The following is an 18,265-nucleotide window of genomic DNA, read 5'->3' on the forward strand; positions in this document are numbered from 1 at the left end:
ATGAACTTTTATTGCTTTTTGAGATAATCAAGCCCTTCCTGAATTTTATATACAGTAAAGATAGAAACTGCAAAATGAACTTGGAAAATACAATATTAATACCGAAATATTCAATGTGCTGAATAGGTTGATGAAATTCTCCATCTTTACAATTGGTAATTAATTTTTACATTATACAAACTGGCGACATAAGAGAAATAGTTTCTGCTGCGAACTTGGATTGTTTTTCTTATTGTTTTGTATTATTTATGTTCATTTTTTAAAGCATCAGCAATGTTAACGGCACTAGTTTAATATGATCATAAAAAATTATTGAACAGAATTCACGATAAATCCCTGATGAACAACAGAACACTCCTACATGCTTGCCTTATTCTGTTGACCAGTGTTTGCAATTTTATCTTGCCCTGCTGGGGGCAGAGATTTGTCCTCTGCTACATGAGTTGAATTTATAATGCAACGTGTGTTGAACTCCACCTGTGAATCGTTTCTATTGATTTCAATGGAACTCGCTTACAGACTGGAGTTCCATGTACATGCTTCACTCCATCGTACATTAATGCATAAAACAGGGGACAAAGAGCTGCTATCCGAATCACAATGAAGATTTTTTTCCATCTGGAAGAACAATAGACATGATTTTCACCACAAGAAAACCCCAAGGAAAATGCAGAGAGCAGCACTGTCTGCTGTACATGGCCTTTTTCAACTTCATTAAAGCCTTTGACTCCGCCAGTTGAAAAGGATGGTGGTCCTTACTTCACAATTCCAGCTGCCAATACTCTCCATTTTGTTTTTGCACCATAATGCCATTCAACTCAAGGTACTAACAATAGGCCTTCCACAGTTTTCTCATTCGTTCCTGCTGCAATGAACAAACTTCTGGAGCAAATAAGCAGGTCAAGCAGCATCTGTGGGCAGGAAAAAGAATCATCGAGCCACTGCATTTGTTTCCATCAGAAAGCCAACAGCTATGTGCCTGTGATTCTACTGCAAGCAAGATTTTTCATGAATCTGTATTTCACCATAATTGTGCATATGACAATCAGTATTTAATTTGACATTCCTGCTGTAATATTGCACCTCATCTATGATTATTTTCATTCTGGGAACTAATGTGGAACTGTCAACCTATGGCACAGCACTCCAGAACCAGAACCACCTAAACTCTGCTGTTGAGTTACATTATGCAGCTGATACTTGTGTTTGCAAACATTCAGAGACCAAGGCTTCATCAAGTTATGCATGGAAGGATATGAATTGATCCGCCCTAACCCAATATCAATATGTCAAATGTTCTCAACCAACCTACCTCCACGACATCACACTGCATATAAGCAATATGTTAAATGCAAGAATGAGGGCCAAATATGTCTATACATTTTAATGTGGTTCAGAATGCTCTTTGCCCTGTCTGCCATTAACAAAAAAAAACATTTAATTCAATCCCAAAACTCCAGAATGGCATAGAAGCACAGTCAGTATACCTGCCACCTCACAGTACCAAAAACCCAGCCAAGCCACATGGAATTTGCATGTTCTCTCTGCGACTGCATAGGTTTCATCCAGGTATTCTGGTTTACTCCCACATCCAAAAGACATGCAGTTGGTAGGTCAATTAGCCACTTAAATTGTTCCTATTGTTTAGATGAGTGGTAGAATCTGTGAGGAGTTAATGAGAAGGTAGGAAGCATAAATAAAAATAGGATTAGTGGAAAATTGCTGGCTGATGGTCAGTGCATTCAGTGGGCTGAAGGGCCTGCTCCATACTGCATCTTTCTGTGATTTAAGTAATCAGAACTATTAATCAGAACTATTAATCTCATATGATTATTTATAGTTTTAATATTTCTCAGCTAGATTAATAATCATAGGGCTAGTAAATCTTATTTTTTCATTTAGGTTATATATACAAAAATAATGTGAAGGAACCATCTGTAATCTGTTTAATGATAAATAGATATTAGAATAGGCACTATGTGCACTTAGATCGTAATGCATACTGTAAGATTTTGGATAAATTCCAAGCAAGGAATGTGGGGAAGATGTATTCCATTACTCAGATAGTAGGAGTGGTTGACTCTCAACCAAAAGCTCATGATTAAACCACCAGAACTGTATATGGCTCCAACACTTGACTGAGGTCTTCTGATCTATGTTCCCCAGTGCTCTCCCACTTATCATTGTCTTAAGATTAACTGCCAGAGATAAGCCAAAGTGAAAATGAAAACATTGTCTTCTTGATTTCTAAGCCTTGCTGGCCAATCACAGCGAGACGACAAAGACAGCCCAATTTCTCCACCTTAAGCTGAATATATGACAGTGAAGAAAACATATCTAACTGATTACCAGAGGCAAGACAGTAGTCAATTACATTATGGCAGAGCTCAATATACAATCTACAAGATGAAACAACAAATCAGTCCAATCAACAAAAAGAGAATGACCCTCAGTAAACAGAAAGAGACCTTAAATCTAACAAAAATTAGATCAGAGGGTTTGAACTCAGGATATTTAATTTTAAAAGGTCCAAAGTTAGTATGACATATCACTAGAAAATAAATCAGTTAAACTTGTTCCCTTTGTTTTTTCTAAAATTACAGTTGTCTTGAAGACATAGTTTTCAAACAACGGGGATTTAGCTCCGTCAGGTCCATGATATATTTTTTTGGAAGTTAATGGACATTGTTTTTCCTGGTCTACCGTGGCTTCAATCAAGAAACACTGGCCAACAGAAGGTTTGCTGAATTGCCTAATAACAGAAACAATAGCAATAGCTCACTACCTTCAGTTAGTGCTGCCTGACCCTGTGTAAATAATGCAGTTAGTCAGTTGGCACATCAGGACTAAGCATCAGATTACAATAGAGGAAAATTGATTTACATCCAGTGTTGTTCTCCTGAAGGAATGCTTATTATTTTGATCGACTGAAAAATTAGCTCAAAAACAAAACAAAAATAATACAAATTCAAATAATTAAAAAAATAATACAAATTCAAATGGATAGCAGTAACAGGATCGGTCCGAGTCAGCATGGATTTACGAAGGGGAAATCATGCTTGACTACTCTTTGGAATTTTTTGAGGATGTAACTAGGAAAATGGACATGGGAGAGCCAGTGGATGTAGTGTACCTGGACTTTCAGAAAAGCATTTGATAAGGTTCCACATAGGAGATTATTGGGCAAAATTAGGGCACATGGTATTTGGGGTAGAGTGCTGACATGGATAAAAAAATGGTTGGCAGACAGGAAACAAAGAGTAGGGATTAACGGGTCCCTTTCGGAATAGCAGGCTGTGACTAATGGGGTACCGCAAGGCTCAGTGCTGGGACCACAGCTATTTACAATATACATCAATGATTTAGATGAAGGGATTCCAGGGGTCACAGTTTAAGAATAAGGGGTAAGTCATTTAGAACGGAGATGAGGAAACACTTTTTCACACAGAGAGTTGTGAGTCTGTGGAATTCTCTGCCTCAGAGGGTGGTGGAGGCTGGTTCTCTGGATACATTCAATAGAGAGCTAGATAGGGCTCTTAAAGATAGCGGAGTCAGGGGATATGGGGAGAAGGCAGGAACGGGGTACTAATTGTAGATGATCAGCCATGATCACATTGAATGGTGGTGCAGGCTTGAAAGGTCGAATGGCCTACTCCTGCACCTATTGTCTATTGTCTATTGTCTAATTCGGGTTTTTGAGCTGAGTCAAAAACAATTGATGTTGGGTTCTGACTGCTGCATGGCATGATAAATATTTTCAAGATGACAGAGCACACCATAGATCGAAATATGGTCCATCAACCAATGAAGTATTTTTGTTAACCAGTCTTAAATTTTTACATGGCCATGTATTTATATCAATGTATATTTTTAAACCAACATCTATTTGCCCATTTCAATCTCAATCATCCACAGGACTGATTATTGACAGATTTCTGTTGACATTGTTGGCAATGACATTATTTAAACCAGCTGCAGAAAGTGAACAGGCAAACATTTCAAAATGATAACGACAAACACACAGAAATGTCAGTTAAGAGTGCCATCTATTGACAAATTCAAGAACTATTTTTTTCTTTACAGGATACATGCTTTGCCAGGACTGCAAGGAAAGTAACAGAAGTCACTTTAGCACAGTACATTTATATTTAATTTAAAAAGAAAGAAAATCTGAGGAAAGTTGCTGGAATGAGGAAAGTCTGCATGTATGATATAAATCTGTTATAACATCTTAGGTTAAGGATGCTCTCATGACTGAGTTAAAATGAAAAAAAATAGGAACGGTGGTGAAGTTATACCATACAAAATTAAATTCATGCACCTTTTAATGAAACTGATAATGCACAAGGCTTATTTGCAGTCATTACTATTCCAATTTGAATTTGTGAAATTCTGTTTCATATATCAATGAGATTTGTTTCCTCTGATGTTGAATAGTCAGGAAGTTCTGATATTGTCATTTACTATTCATAATTTTACATGGGAGCTTTGTGTATTTTTGTCATTTGGATTGAGCTTGAAATGGGGAAACAGATGTTGTTTTAATAATATACATTAATATAAATACATTTGGTATTTGGACAGTAATTTACCTACCAGCAAAAAGGTGGTAGGGACTGCCTAAATGATATAATTGTGATGTCAAATTGACTGCATATTTGTTGTACGGGTTATGTATTGGGCAGCTAATGCAGCTCTCACAGAAGCTCTTATTCAAGATTGGACAACCTTTGAATTATCAGCATCCTTTATCTGTTCTTTGGCAGTTTGTTTGCAGATTGTCCTCAAAAGCCTATCATTTTGAAGACCATGATTAACCTGCCCCATGCCTTGCATTGCCCTTTATCCTATTTAGCCCAGTACAGCTTTGCACTTTAATTTGAGTTCCAGTCCCTTCAGTTACAGCTGTTCCACAGAGTAGAGCAGAGATTGACAGATTATTGATTAGTAAGGGTGTCAGGGGGTATGAGAGAAGGTGGGAGGATGGGGTTGAGAGGGAAAGATAGATCAACCATGATTGAATGGTGGTGTAGACTTTATGGGCTGAATGGCCCAATTCTGCTCCAAGAACTTATGAACTTATGAGACATCAAGGGTGAGTGCATCTTGGAAATGGATCACGAGACTCTGTCCCTGCCAGTAACATGTTCTATGATGTTCGATTAACAGTGTGACTCTCACTATTAGCCCAATGTGTGCTCTGGGTTATGGCTCAGCGTCACAAGTGGTGGTATGGATGGGTAAACCTCATTGCTGGGTTGTCAACTTCTGACTTGACACATGGTTCAATGCAGAGGATTACTCTAGAACAGAAGAATCATTACTTGCAACAGGATAACCTGTGTTGACCTGCATTGAGCTGCTTCTGGTTGCCCACACTCTGTACATTGAGGGAATGGAATTGCTTATGCTTCATTAACTCTCTATGACTCTCTATTAAAAGGACCCAGCTCACACAGCCATTTGCAAACGAGAGTGCCCGGAGTCAATGGCACTGCTGGGAGGACAGTGATCCTTGCAAACTCTCAAGCCCTCTCTCTGTGCTTGTCTCTAACAAGAGGGAGCAAAACTGAAGCTGTCTTCTGATGCTGGTTTGCAAATGTGGCTCCAGCCACTGGACAATGATACTGGTGAGAAGATAGGCACACAAAGCTGTAGTAACTCAGCGGGACAGGCAGCATCTCTGGAGAGAAAGAATGGGTGACGTTTCTGGTCGAGACCCTTCTTCAGACCATCTCGAACCGATACGTTACCCATTCCTTCTCTCCAGAGATGCTGCCTGTCCCATGCAGTTACCCAGCTTTTTGTGTCTATCTTCGGTTTAAACTAGCATCTCTATCTTCGGTTTAAACCAGCATCTGCAGTTCCTTCTTACACATATTGGTGAGAATAATTATGATGCCAAGCCATTACACACAGGGTTTCTAAACTGAATATTGAGAACCTCTATTAGTCTACATATATCTCTGTATAGTCTTGTGTGTATATATATATATATATATATATATATATATATTTGTCTATATATATATATTTGTCTATATATATTTATTTGCTAGCCCAATCACTCTTCCTCTGTCATTCTCCCCCCCCCCCTCTCCCCCACACCCCTCTTCCAACAGTAACATGTCTTTACAGAAGGATTTAAATCAATAGACAATAGACAATAAACAATAAGATCAGGAGTAGGCCATTCGGCCCTTCGAGCCAGCACCGCCATTCAATGTGATCATGGCTGATCATCCCCAATCAGTACCCCGTTCCTGCCTTCTCCCCATATCCCCTGATTCTGCTATTTTTAAGAGCCCTATCTAGCTCTCTCTTGAAAGCATCCAGAAAACCTGCCTCCACCACCATCTGAAGCAGAGAATTCCACAGACTCACCACTCTCTGTGAGGAAATGTGTTTCCTTGTCTCCGTTCTAAATGACTTACTCCTTATTCTTAAACTATGACATCTGGTTCTGGACTCCCCCTACATCGGGAACATGTTTCCTGCCTCTAGCGTGTCCAAGCCCTTAACAATCTTATATGTTTCAATGAGATCCCCTCTCATCCGTCTAAACTCCAGAGTATACAAGCCCAGCTGCTCCATTCTCTCAGTATATGACAGTCCCGCCATCCCGGGATTTAACCTTGTAAACCTACGCTGCACTCCCTCAATAGCAAGAATGTCCTTCCTCAAATTAGGGGACCAAAACTGCACACAATACTCCAGGTGTGGTCTCACTAGGGCTCTGTACAACTGCAGAAGGACCTCTTTGCTCCTATATTCGATTCTTGTTATAAAGGTCAACATGCCATTCGCATTCTTCACTGCCTGCTGTACCTGCATGCTTACTTTCATAGACTGATGTACAAGGACCCCCAGATCCCGTTGTACTTCCCATTTTCCCAACTTGACACCATTTAGATAGTAATCTGCCTTCCTGTTTTTGCTGCCAAAGTGGATAACCTCACATTTATCCGCATTAAACTTCATCTGCCATGCATCTGCCCACTCCCCCAAACCTGTTTAAGTCACCCTGCATTCTCATAGCATCCTCCTCACAGTTCACGTTGCCACCCAGCTTTGTGTCATCTGCAAATTTGCTAATGCTACTTTGAATCCCTTCATCTAAATCATTGATGTATATTGTAAATAGCTGTGGTCCCAGCACCGAGCCTTGCGGTCCCCCACTTGTCACTGCCTGCCATTCTGAAAGGGACCCGTTAATCCTTACTCTTTGTTTCCTGTCTGCCAACCACTTCTCTATCCATGTCAGCACTCTACCCCCAATGCCATGTGCCCTAATTTTGCCCACTAATCTCCTATGTGGAAGATTAAAACAGATCAAGAAAAACAAATAACTTCAGCAGCAATTGGATCAGTTGCCTGTTGATATGTAAATGTGTATGAATGCTGAAATGTTTCATAAACAAGTTGAATGGCATCACCAATTAGAGGATGAGGTTGAAAGCAAGTTGTGACCACTGGAGAGCATGAGGAGAACTTAACCAGACTAGCATATTCTGAAAAGACAAAAATGCTGTAGTAACTCAATGTGTCAGGCAGCATACCTGGAGAACATGGATAGTTGAGGATCGGGATTCTTTTTCATACTGATTTCAGACCCTTCAGACTGAAGAGCCCAACTTGAAACGTCACCTATCTATGTGGTCCAGAGATTCTGCCTGATCCATTGAGTTACTATAGCATTTGTGTCTCCTTGGTAAACCAGCAACTGTAGTTCTTTTTTTCTAGCCTCATATTCTCTTGATTTTGGAACAATGATCTCATTGAAACACACATTATTTTTTAATGGGGCTTGACAGGATAGATATCAATTTGATGTTTCCTCTGGCCTGCCTGTCGAGAACTGCCAATCACAATTTAAAAATAAATGTATTGGTCAGCCATCAGGATAGAAATGAGAAGACATTTCTTCATCAAATGGGACAGTGGATGTCCAATTGCAAAATATATTTAAGACAGAAATCAAGATTATATTTATTTATTAAAGAGATTTGGTATTTGAGCATGAAAGTAGCGCTGAAGTTAAAGATCAGTTGTGATCTTAACAAAGCGTGCATAAAGGACAAATTAACTAATTGAAATTTTTTTAAATGGGGCTCGATAGGATAGATGTCATGTTGATGTTTCCCGTAGTCCATTCCAACTTCAGTTTCTTACGTTCTTGTGGTGGTGAGCAGGAAGAAGTGCCATTTAACGTTGTGTTCAGCATTGCCAAATTCAGATAGGGAGTACAACATTGAGGATAGTGACACAGCCATAAAATTCACATGTTACATTCATTGACGTATTAAGCTGCCTGTTCTGCATTCATTAAGGGTGTGCAAACAAAGCACTTGAGCAGGATTGAACACCTACTTCCAACCAGATGCCTACCTACACATATCTAAGGATGAGCCACAGAATATAATCAAAAAGAGGGCCGCACAGTCAATTCTGTCTTTCTTAAATATTCTCTGCTAATTTAGACTCTAGACTTTGGAGATAGAGTGTGGAAACAGGCCCTTCAGCCCACCTGGAACGTGCCGACCAACGATCACCCATGCACTAACAATATCCTACGCACTAGGGACAATTTATAATTTTTACTAAAGCCAATTAACCTACAAACCTGTACCTCTTTGGAGTGTGGGAGGAAACCAGAGCACCTGGAGAAAACCCATGCGGTCTCAGGGAGAACATACAAACACCATACAGACTTGTAGTCAGGAACAAACCCAGGTCTCTAGCACTGTAAGGCAGCAACTTTACCGCTCTATGACTGTGCCACTCTGTCGGCAATGGGGTTCATCAATGGGGTTAAGAGTCCTGCAATTAACCCTATACCTTCCCCTTACATTCGGCATCCCAAAGTGCAACACCTTACACTTGCTCAGATTATCATCAGGTAATAGAAAATTATTTATATGATATTTTCCATGAAACTGTGGACATATGTACACGTATCTCATCTGTTCAAAAGTTGTTCACAGGTATTTGCCAGCATTTAAAATTATAGAATTTCCATGAATATACCATTTATGAGCTCTAGAAAGCATTGCATGCATGATGAGTGTTTTCCTTATTATTTTGATTAAATTAAAGTGTAACAATAATTGACATTTAAATAGGGCAGTGGGGTAAATATCCATAAAACATTCAACACGGATGGTTAAATACAAAAGCAAGATAATGATTGAGTGTTGTGTTAACGTGTACACTGTACCACCTCATTTGTTATGTTGTTAATGAAAAGCTGGTCTTAGGTAGAGCATGTCTTAGTCAGCATGTCTTAAATATGGGGCAAAAATCAAGTTTACTTTAAATAACAACTTATGTGTTACATTATTAATTAACTTTCCAAATGAACAAATATTGATAAATCAAATATCAGACAGAGTCCTTTTGGAATATAAAGCAAATAGGAAAGAACTTATGTATAGAAAGGAATTGCAGGTGCTGGTTTACACCAAAGATAGACACAAAATGCTGGATTAACTCAGCGGGTCAGGCAGCATCTCTGGAGAAAAGGAATAGGTAATGATTCAGGCCAATACTCAAGCGGGAAATAGAAATGTCAAACTGGGTCATGAAATCTAATTGGCAAATCAGATTTTAAAAAATCCCAAGACATTTTAGGCAATAGACAATAGGTGTAGGAGTAGGCCATTTGGCCCTTCGAGCCAGCACCGCTGTACATTTTATGTACATTAAAACCATGAGATAACCAAGGAGTAGATAAGGAATTTGTGCTCGGAATCAGGATGTAGGTAATGTACTTAAATTAGTATTTTGCATCTGTATTCACAATGGAGAAGGACATGGAGGACAATAAGTTCAGTGTGAAGAATGCTATTATGCAAGGGCAGTTTGAGATGACGATAGATGTGATTGTTGGGACTCTTGAAGGACATTAAGATGGATAGTTTACTATGGCCTGATGATACCTACTCCAGGTTATTCAGAAAAGCAAGAGAGAAGATTGCAGTGGGCCTTGATGTAGTTCTTTGCAACTTGTCTAGCCACAGGCAAGTACCCGGAGGACTGGAGAGCAGCCATTGTTTGTCCTTTATTTAGGAAGGGAAGTACTGATAATCCAAGGATTTAATTATAGGCTAGAGAATCTCATGTCAGTGGCAGGAAAGCAATTAGAGAGAATTATTTTTGATAGGATTTACTTCCATTTGGGAGGGAATAGGCTAAATCGGAACGGTCAGTATTCTGCGGTAGGTTGTGTCTTACAAACTTGATCAATCTTTTTAAGTATGTGACATAGGTAATGAATAGAGTAGACACAATAGAGGCTTTAATAGGCTTTTAGATAGGCACATGCATATACAGGGAATAGATGGATGTGAATCACATGCATGCAAGGAAGATAGATTAACTTGGCATTATGTTAGGCATAGACATCGTGGGCCAAAGTGCCTGTTCCTGTGCTGTATTTTCTATGTTGTATGTTCTAAGATAGCAAAATACAGCTTGTCACATCTCATGCATTCTGAGAACCTATGAAGAATTAAGAAACAAACAATAATTGGGGGACATTTTCCTAGCAGAGGTCATTCCAGCCCCTCAAGCTGGCTTTGTTATTCCATTCAATAGTGCCTTATTATATTTTGACATTATCTACCTACCAGGATTCTGTTTTAAGCCTTCAGAACCTGAAGAACAAGATCTATTATTCTCAGTTTTTATCTTTTTTAATCAATCGTACAATGGCTTTTTCATGGAGAGGTTTCGAGATTAATACAACATTGTGTTTAAAATAAATCCCCTATGTATTTTGTTTAATAAAACAGGGACACAGAGTAGAACTCCTTTTAAGACACCCGTCACCCTGACTAGTACATGTATCAGCATCCCTACAACTCTACTGCTTTATTTTCTGGGATTCTTCACATTATTTTCTTGTAGCAATTGCATTGGCTCACAATAATGGCCCAACGTCATCTTCTCGAACCAGTGAGGAACCAGGAAAGAATGTGACCTTTCACCCCACAATCACCCCATCCTGAGAGGTTTAAATGTTTAAATGTTTAAATTTATTCACTCTATCTCCCATTCGGAAGAAGATAAAAACCAGTTCCATTCATGCTTTTACTTACTTATTATGACACAGAAGTAGGCTATTTGGCCTGTCAGGTCCATGTTAGCTCTCAGCATTGCATACCCATTAAAACCATTCACTTTTATTTTACCTGCAACTTATTCTCTTTCATAAGCTCATCCATTTCCATTTGACTCCACTCAACTACACCAAAACATAATTTACTGTGGCATATCGCTGGAGTGTGTAAAGATCCCATAACACCCTATGGAAACCTACAGGGTCCCATGAATAATGTGCAAACTCTACACAGATGGCACCTGAAATCAGAATGGAATCTAAATGTGAGTACTGTGAGGCAGCAGAGCTAAATGCTATGCCACCGCTTAAGATACAATTGTCTGGGAATGTAACCCCAGTTACCAACATTAAAGATAACTTTGATGGAACTGCATTTCAGAATCAGAGTAGAGACCCACTGTGGAGTTCTAAGCAAATAAAAGATCTAAGCAAAAAGCTGGAATGATATGATCAGAATTATTTTAACGATAGGATTACTCCATTTGTTTAAAATGGGTTAATACTAAACTATTTTACTTTAAGTTCCAGCCTAACTAACACATGATGTAAACCTTTGATTTAGAACAAAAGCACAGCTTATTTTCTCCCTAATATGGAGTAATATAAGTGATATTTGAAAAATGTTTCCTCCACTTAGCCTGCCTTTCGAACAGGGAATAAAAAATAAGTTTGATATTGAACATTGGCATTGAGTGGGAGGACATTAAGTTGAGTGTTAATATTTGCTGTTTCATGAGAATAGATGTGGTTGTTTGTAATTAAAGTGTCACAGGGACAAGCAGGTGGAAAATTTACAATTAAGCAAAGCATATTTGTATTTTAATAATTTTAGCATTTTGAGATGGCTGAGTGAAGAATAAACAAATACATAAAATGAATTCAAATGCTGCAAACAATAAAGCAATCAATAATCACGACTTTATGAAACTGAAAAGATACCTGTAAATGTTAGAAATCTGAAATAATAACTGAAAATACCCCCAAACCCTCAGCAAGTCAGGCAGCTGTTGATTTTTCAGACCAAAAACTGATCCACAGAATTAGAAAAAGTAATTTTAATTTGCAGAGAGGTGATGAAAGGATAGATTAAAAAAAGGTGAATGTCTCAGCTTGTGAAATTACGTAAAGGTATTTGTAAAAGCTGTGATATACAGCTCAGAACTGAAATCAAAGGGAGAATGATGGAAATGCCCAGCAAATTGGATATTTGCAATGTGCCCTGATGCCACATGAGGCCCTGCTCCTCAAGCTTGCTTTGGATCGCATTTGAATAGTGCACAAGATCACAGACAGAGAGGCGGGGCGGAGTGTAGTGGGATAGAGAATTAAAGTGGGTACACAAAATTGCTGGGGAAACTCAGCGGGTGCAGCAGCATCTATGGAGCGAAGGAAATAGGCGACGTTTCGGGCCGAAACCCTTCTTCAGAATTAAAGTGGCAGCTAACAGAAAGCACAGGATCATTCAGCACCTGAATAGAGATGCTTGACAAAGTAGTCACAAATCTGTGTTTGGTTTCTCCAGTCTGTTGGAGACCAATTGGTGAACACCGAGTGCAATCGACAAAAATATAAAAACTGCAATGAACTGCTGCTTCATCAGAAAGAGCTTGTGCATTGAACGGAAAGGTGAAAGAGCAATTGTTATACCTCCAGAGGATGCTCAGCAAAGGGCCATGAAAAGTGGTTGATTGAAATGAAAAAGCAGACGAGGAAGACTATGGAACAGCAGCATCTGAATGCTGAAAGTGGAAGTGAGAGAAATGTGTCACAGACGGCTGTGGGGGCCACATCATTGGGTAAGTTTAAGATGTAGATTGACATTCTTGATTAGCAAAGGTGCCTTGAGAAGGAGAATGAGGTTGAGAAGGAAAGGTAGATCAGCCATGATTGAATGGCGGATTAGACTTGATGGGCTGAATGGCCTGATTCTGCTGCTATAACATATGAACTTTTGTGTCTCATGGAATCTCTTTGAAGGTTTTAGAAATTGCATGGGATGATCCATTATCCAATGATCACCTAACACTTTGTTTTGTCTTGCAATCGTTTTCAGTGTCTTTAAGAATCGATGTGAGATTTATGCATCATTTTTTCTATGTTTTATGTTTTTGTGAGTTGTCTGGGTCAATGCACCTCTGATGTTGCAACAAACAAGGTTTTCATTGTACCTGTACCTACCGGAAGAACGATATCCTTGCACTAAATGGGAGCAAAGTAACTAAGTGAAGAGCTCTGGAATAGATAAGATGTAGTTAAGGGGACTATCAACTATGGTAATTGGAAAGCCAATGTTGTGAATGAAGACATGTTAAAGGCAGCTGTGTGAAAATCTTGTTGCAAATAGACCCAATAGCTGGAGTAAATCAGCGGGGCATGCAGGATCTCTGGAATGGAGAAGTATGGCGTTTCGGGTTGAGATCCTTCTTCAGACTGAAAGTCATGGGAAACGGAAACGAGATATATAGACGATGTTGATGTGGAGAGATATAGAGCAAGGAATGAAAGATATGCAAAAAATTAATGATGATAAAGGAAACAGGCCATTGTTAGTGTTGCAGATAGATGGAAATGTGGGAGCAGGTTGAAGGGAGGAAGGACATATAGTCAGGATAGCTATGCAAGCTGGGGGCTTGTATTAGATATTTGGCTGTAATCTGCTTACTGAAATGGATAAAAAATAGATCCAGAAAGAGAGAAAAAGAATCAGATAACCATGTGAAAAATTAGCACATGTTGAAGATTGGCAACAGAACTAAGGAAATCTTTGAGTTCCATATGAGTGCAGGAAGCAACTCCAATACAATGTACCATTAGGAGAGATGAGGGAGAGAGTCAGTACAGGAGGGAAACAAGGACTGTTCCATGTAGCCCATGATAGACAGGCATAGCCTGGCAGTGAGTGAATTCTGAAGAAAATTAGTGGGATTGCAGGAGAACATGTTCGATGTGAGAATAATTTCAGCCCATGTGTTGGTGAAGGGGAACTCATTGGACCTTTGATCAAGGACCATTATAGTGTGGGGTGAAGATAATGAGGACTTGTATCTGCATTGCAAATTGGATGCAGGAAATTGGAATGTGTCAAAGTGGTCTAGGGTATCAGAGGATTAGAAGTAAGCGGACCTGGTGAGACATGATGCTTTCGAGGCAGAAAAAACAAGCTGAAAGAATGGGTCTGCCAAAACAGTCCTACCTTTGGACCATGGGTTGGACACAGAGTTTGGTTGAGAGAACATAAGGGTAAAGCCTGTGGAAGGAGTTGTCCCAAAGGTATGAAGTCAATGACCCACTGGAAGACAATGTTTGCTGGTACAGTCATGATGCAGAGAAAAGCAAGAGGAAGTCCCCCTGGCCTGACAATTGACTATTGTGAAATAAAGGTCCATTTGCTAAATGACAATAACAGTACCTTTGTTGATAGGATTAACAACCAAATCGGGGTTGAATCTTGCGTGAGTGGAGTACTACAATATGTAACTGAACAGGGGTTAAAGCAAAAAAAAAACAAATATTGATAAAGTGACAAAGGTTCTGAAACGTATATGATTTATTTTGTATTTGACTTATTTGGGTATTTGGCAAAGGTGAGGCCACAAAGGAAATGACAATCCCTCTGGATCTGCAGGTGGAGGTCTGCCTATTCTCTTCATTAGACTTTTTTCAGGTGTGTTAAGCAGTCTGATAATTGGTTTTGCAGCAGAGCAAAGGTGTCAAGGAAAGAGCATTCACGTTGCGGCCCTGTTTCCACCAATCTTTCCACCACCATGCACAAGAAGCACAAGAAGCGCAAGACAGACACCACTGTGCAGATGCCAAGAAGTGTGTTCAGCTCTGGTTGAACAACTAATCTTGAATGTAGCCTCGATAAGAAGAAAAAGCAGAGCAAAGACATATTCAAATCAAATTGTTCTTTTGGGTGGGTTTGATATTCTTAACTTCAAATGAGGAATATTTAGACTTTTTGTTTGTAAATTAAACCCCTTTAAACCCCTTCAGTTTTGGAACAGGAAACTGGAGTTGAATGGAACTGGTTTGGACTTCTCTGCATTTTACAGCATAGTTTCATTTCTCTAGGTTAGTTTTAGCTACTAAATCTCAAACAGTTAATCTCTTAAATAGCTTCCCACTGAAAGATTTGTTCCCACTAATGTCCCCACACCACTAAAAGAGCCACTATTCCTCTTGGAATCTTCTGGGTATATGGGAAAGCTGATGATTGTGGGAAGGGGGTAGTGCTTCATGTCCCTGGGCGTGTATATTTCTGAAAGTCTGCCCTGAGCCCAGCACACTGATGCAATCACAAAGAAACCCCAACAATGCCTCTACTTCCTTAGACGATTGAGGAGATTTGGAATACTCTCTTGAATTTTGACAGGTCCTTCTGCAGTTGTATAGGGCCCTAGGGAGACCACACCTGGAGTATTGTGTGCAGTTTTGGTCCCCTAATTTGAGGAAGGACATTCTTGCTATTGAGGGAGTGCAGCGTAGGTTTACAAGGTCAATTCCCGGGATGGCGGGACTGTCATATGCTGAGAGAATGGAGCAGCTGGGCTTGTACACTCTGGAGTTTAGAAGGATGAGAGGGTATCTCATTGAAACATATAAGATTGTTAAGGGCTTGGACACGCTAGAGGCAGGAAACATGTTCCCGATGTTGGGGGAGTCCAGAACAAGGGGCCACAGTTTAAGAATAAGGAGTAAGCCATTTAGAATGGAGACGAGGAAACACTTTTTCTCACAGAGAGTGGTGAGTGTGGAATTCTCTGCCTCAGAGGGCGGTGGAGGCAGGTTCTCTGGATGCTTTCAAGAGAGAGCTAGATAGGGCTCTTAAAAATAGCGGAGTCATGGGATATGGGGAGAAGGCAGGAACGGGGTACTGATTGGGGATGATCAGCCATGATCACATTGAATAGCGGTGCTGGCTCGAAGGGCCGAATGGCCTACTCCTGCACCTATTGACTATTGTCCATTATCTATTGTCTATTGACAGGTTTATGGTAGAGAGAAAATTGACTGGGACAGTTGCATGGTGGAGAGAAAACTCACTGGGTGCATCATGGCCTGGTTCAGCAACTCGAATGCCCAGGGAAAAAGGAGATTACAAAGAGTAGTGAGCATCATCCTGTCGATCATGGATCCTGACCTCTCCACCATCGAAGGGGTCTATAGGCGGCACTGCCTCAAGGAGGCAGTAAGTATCATCAATGACCCACACCACCCTGGCCATGCTTTCATTTCCCATTGGGAAGAAGATATAGGAGTCTGAAAACCATGACCACCAGTTTCAAGAATAGCTTCTTCCCAAAAACCTTCAGACCTTTTACTCTACACAATACTAACTTCAACCAGCAACTATGGGCTGTCTTTGGTTGCACTAAGGTCTTCAGGTTTGACACTAGTATTGGGGTTATTAATGTATTAATTTTTATTCAATTATATATTATCTATTTGTATTGTGTTTACAGGCCTGTTATGCTACTACCAAAAAACAATGTTATTATTCTGTTGTCACTGTGTATGATAACTACTTATTCTTGACTCTCTCTTTCTGGTTTCAGTCAGACTTTGAAGGAAGGGTTTGGGATGGGGGGGGGTGGCGTGGGATAGTGTTGGGATTGTGAACTGATTGTGAAGTTTGATGTAAATGCAGGTGAAATTTGAATATTGCACAGAAGTCATTCGGCAATCTGGAAATATACAAGGGAATTTTGTGATTGCAGGTGGCTGTTCCGGCTTCTGTACTGAAAATGGCTCTTTTTCAATCGTCCAATCTTGACATGAAATTAACCTCCTGGGACAGAAGATTCTGAGTAATGTTAATAATAAAAGCAAACTGCAGCCACAATAAAATAACTTTTAGATCTTTAATCCACTGATTTAACATCATTTTATTATTCACTTTAATGTTATTGCTTCAATTAGCAGTGTGTTTGAGTAACAAGTTATTTATTTGCATCATGCTTGAGCTTTGTCGCTCACGTTCCCTCTGGCACAATATTTTTGTCTTTACAATTTATTTTGGAATGTGCATGCTCACGGTGCAGTGCACTTTCAAAGTTTTAATTCCACAATTGGTAATTGTTATTCCAACAACAGAAGCCTCCGAATAAAACATTAAAAAAGAAAATATTAATCACACATAACTTACCATAAAGCACTGCTGTTTCTGACTGTTCTTGAGGGTTTGGCTCCATTGCCTGTGGTTGATCCTGCGTCCCCATCAGCTCGTTACATTGACAGATTTGATCGGTCTCCCTTGTATCTGATGCTGCAGCCAAGTCATAAGGACTGTAATAATTGGAGGGACCAGCTGGGTTTTGAAAATTGATTTTTTAAATATATTGCAGACTGGAGGCATTTAAAAAAAAATAGAGGGTAAATAAAATGACATTGAATAAAACGTGCAGCCCACAGAAAGCAACATTTCCACTTTGGACAACTTGATGTTCACGTGAATTGGTCTGATATTCCATCGCCTATGTCTCCATCAACTCTTGGTTATTCACTTAAATAAACAACAATAATAAACTAAACAATGATCGGTGCTAATAAAAACAATTGGGAGAGTTGGATGCATTCTGATTTGGTTAATTTTATCCAATACATTCATGTTTTATACATCAATTCACAACCTCTCCCTCATTGTCAGCAAGACAAAGGAGATTGTGATTGACATCAGAAATCAAAGCAGTACACATACCTTGATGGCGCTGAAGTAGAGATGGTCAAAAGATTCAAGTTCTTTGGAATAAATATCACCACAGATTTGTCCTTGACCAGCCCCAATGAAGCTATGACCAAGAAAGTACACCAATGCCTCTACTTCCTTAGAAGGCTTAACAACCCTGAACCTCAACAACCCTGAACCAACTTCAACAGATGAACCATAGAAAGCATTTCATAGGCATGCATCACAGTCTGGTTTGCGAACAGCTCCATCCAAAACCGCATGAAAGCATAGAGCTTTGTGGACGTAGCCCAGAACATCACGCAAACCAATTTCCCTTGCATTGACTTCATCTATATTTCACACTGCCTCAGCAAGGCCATCATCATAGTCAAGGACCAATTTCCCCCCGGTTACACCCTCTTCTCTCCTCTCGCAACCATGCAGGAGGTACAGAGGTTTGAAAATGCATACCT

This window comes from Amblyraja radiata, chromosome 12 (genome assembly GCF_010909765.2).
Source record: "Amblyraja radiata isolate CabotCenter1 chromosome 12, sAmbRad1.1.pri, whole genome shotgun sequence".
Lineage (NCBI taxonomy): Eukaryota > Metazoa > Chordata > Chondrichthyes > Rajiformes > Rajidae > Amblyraja > Amblyraja radiata.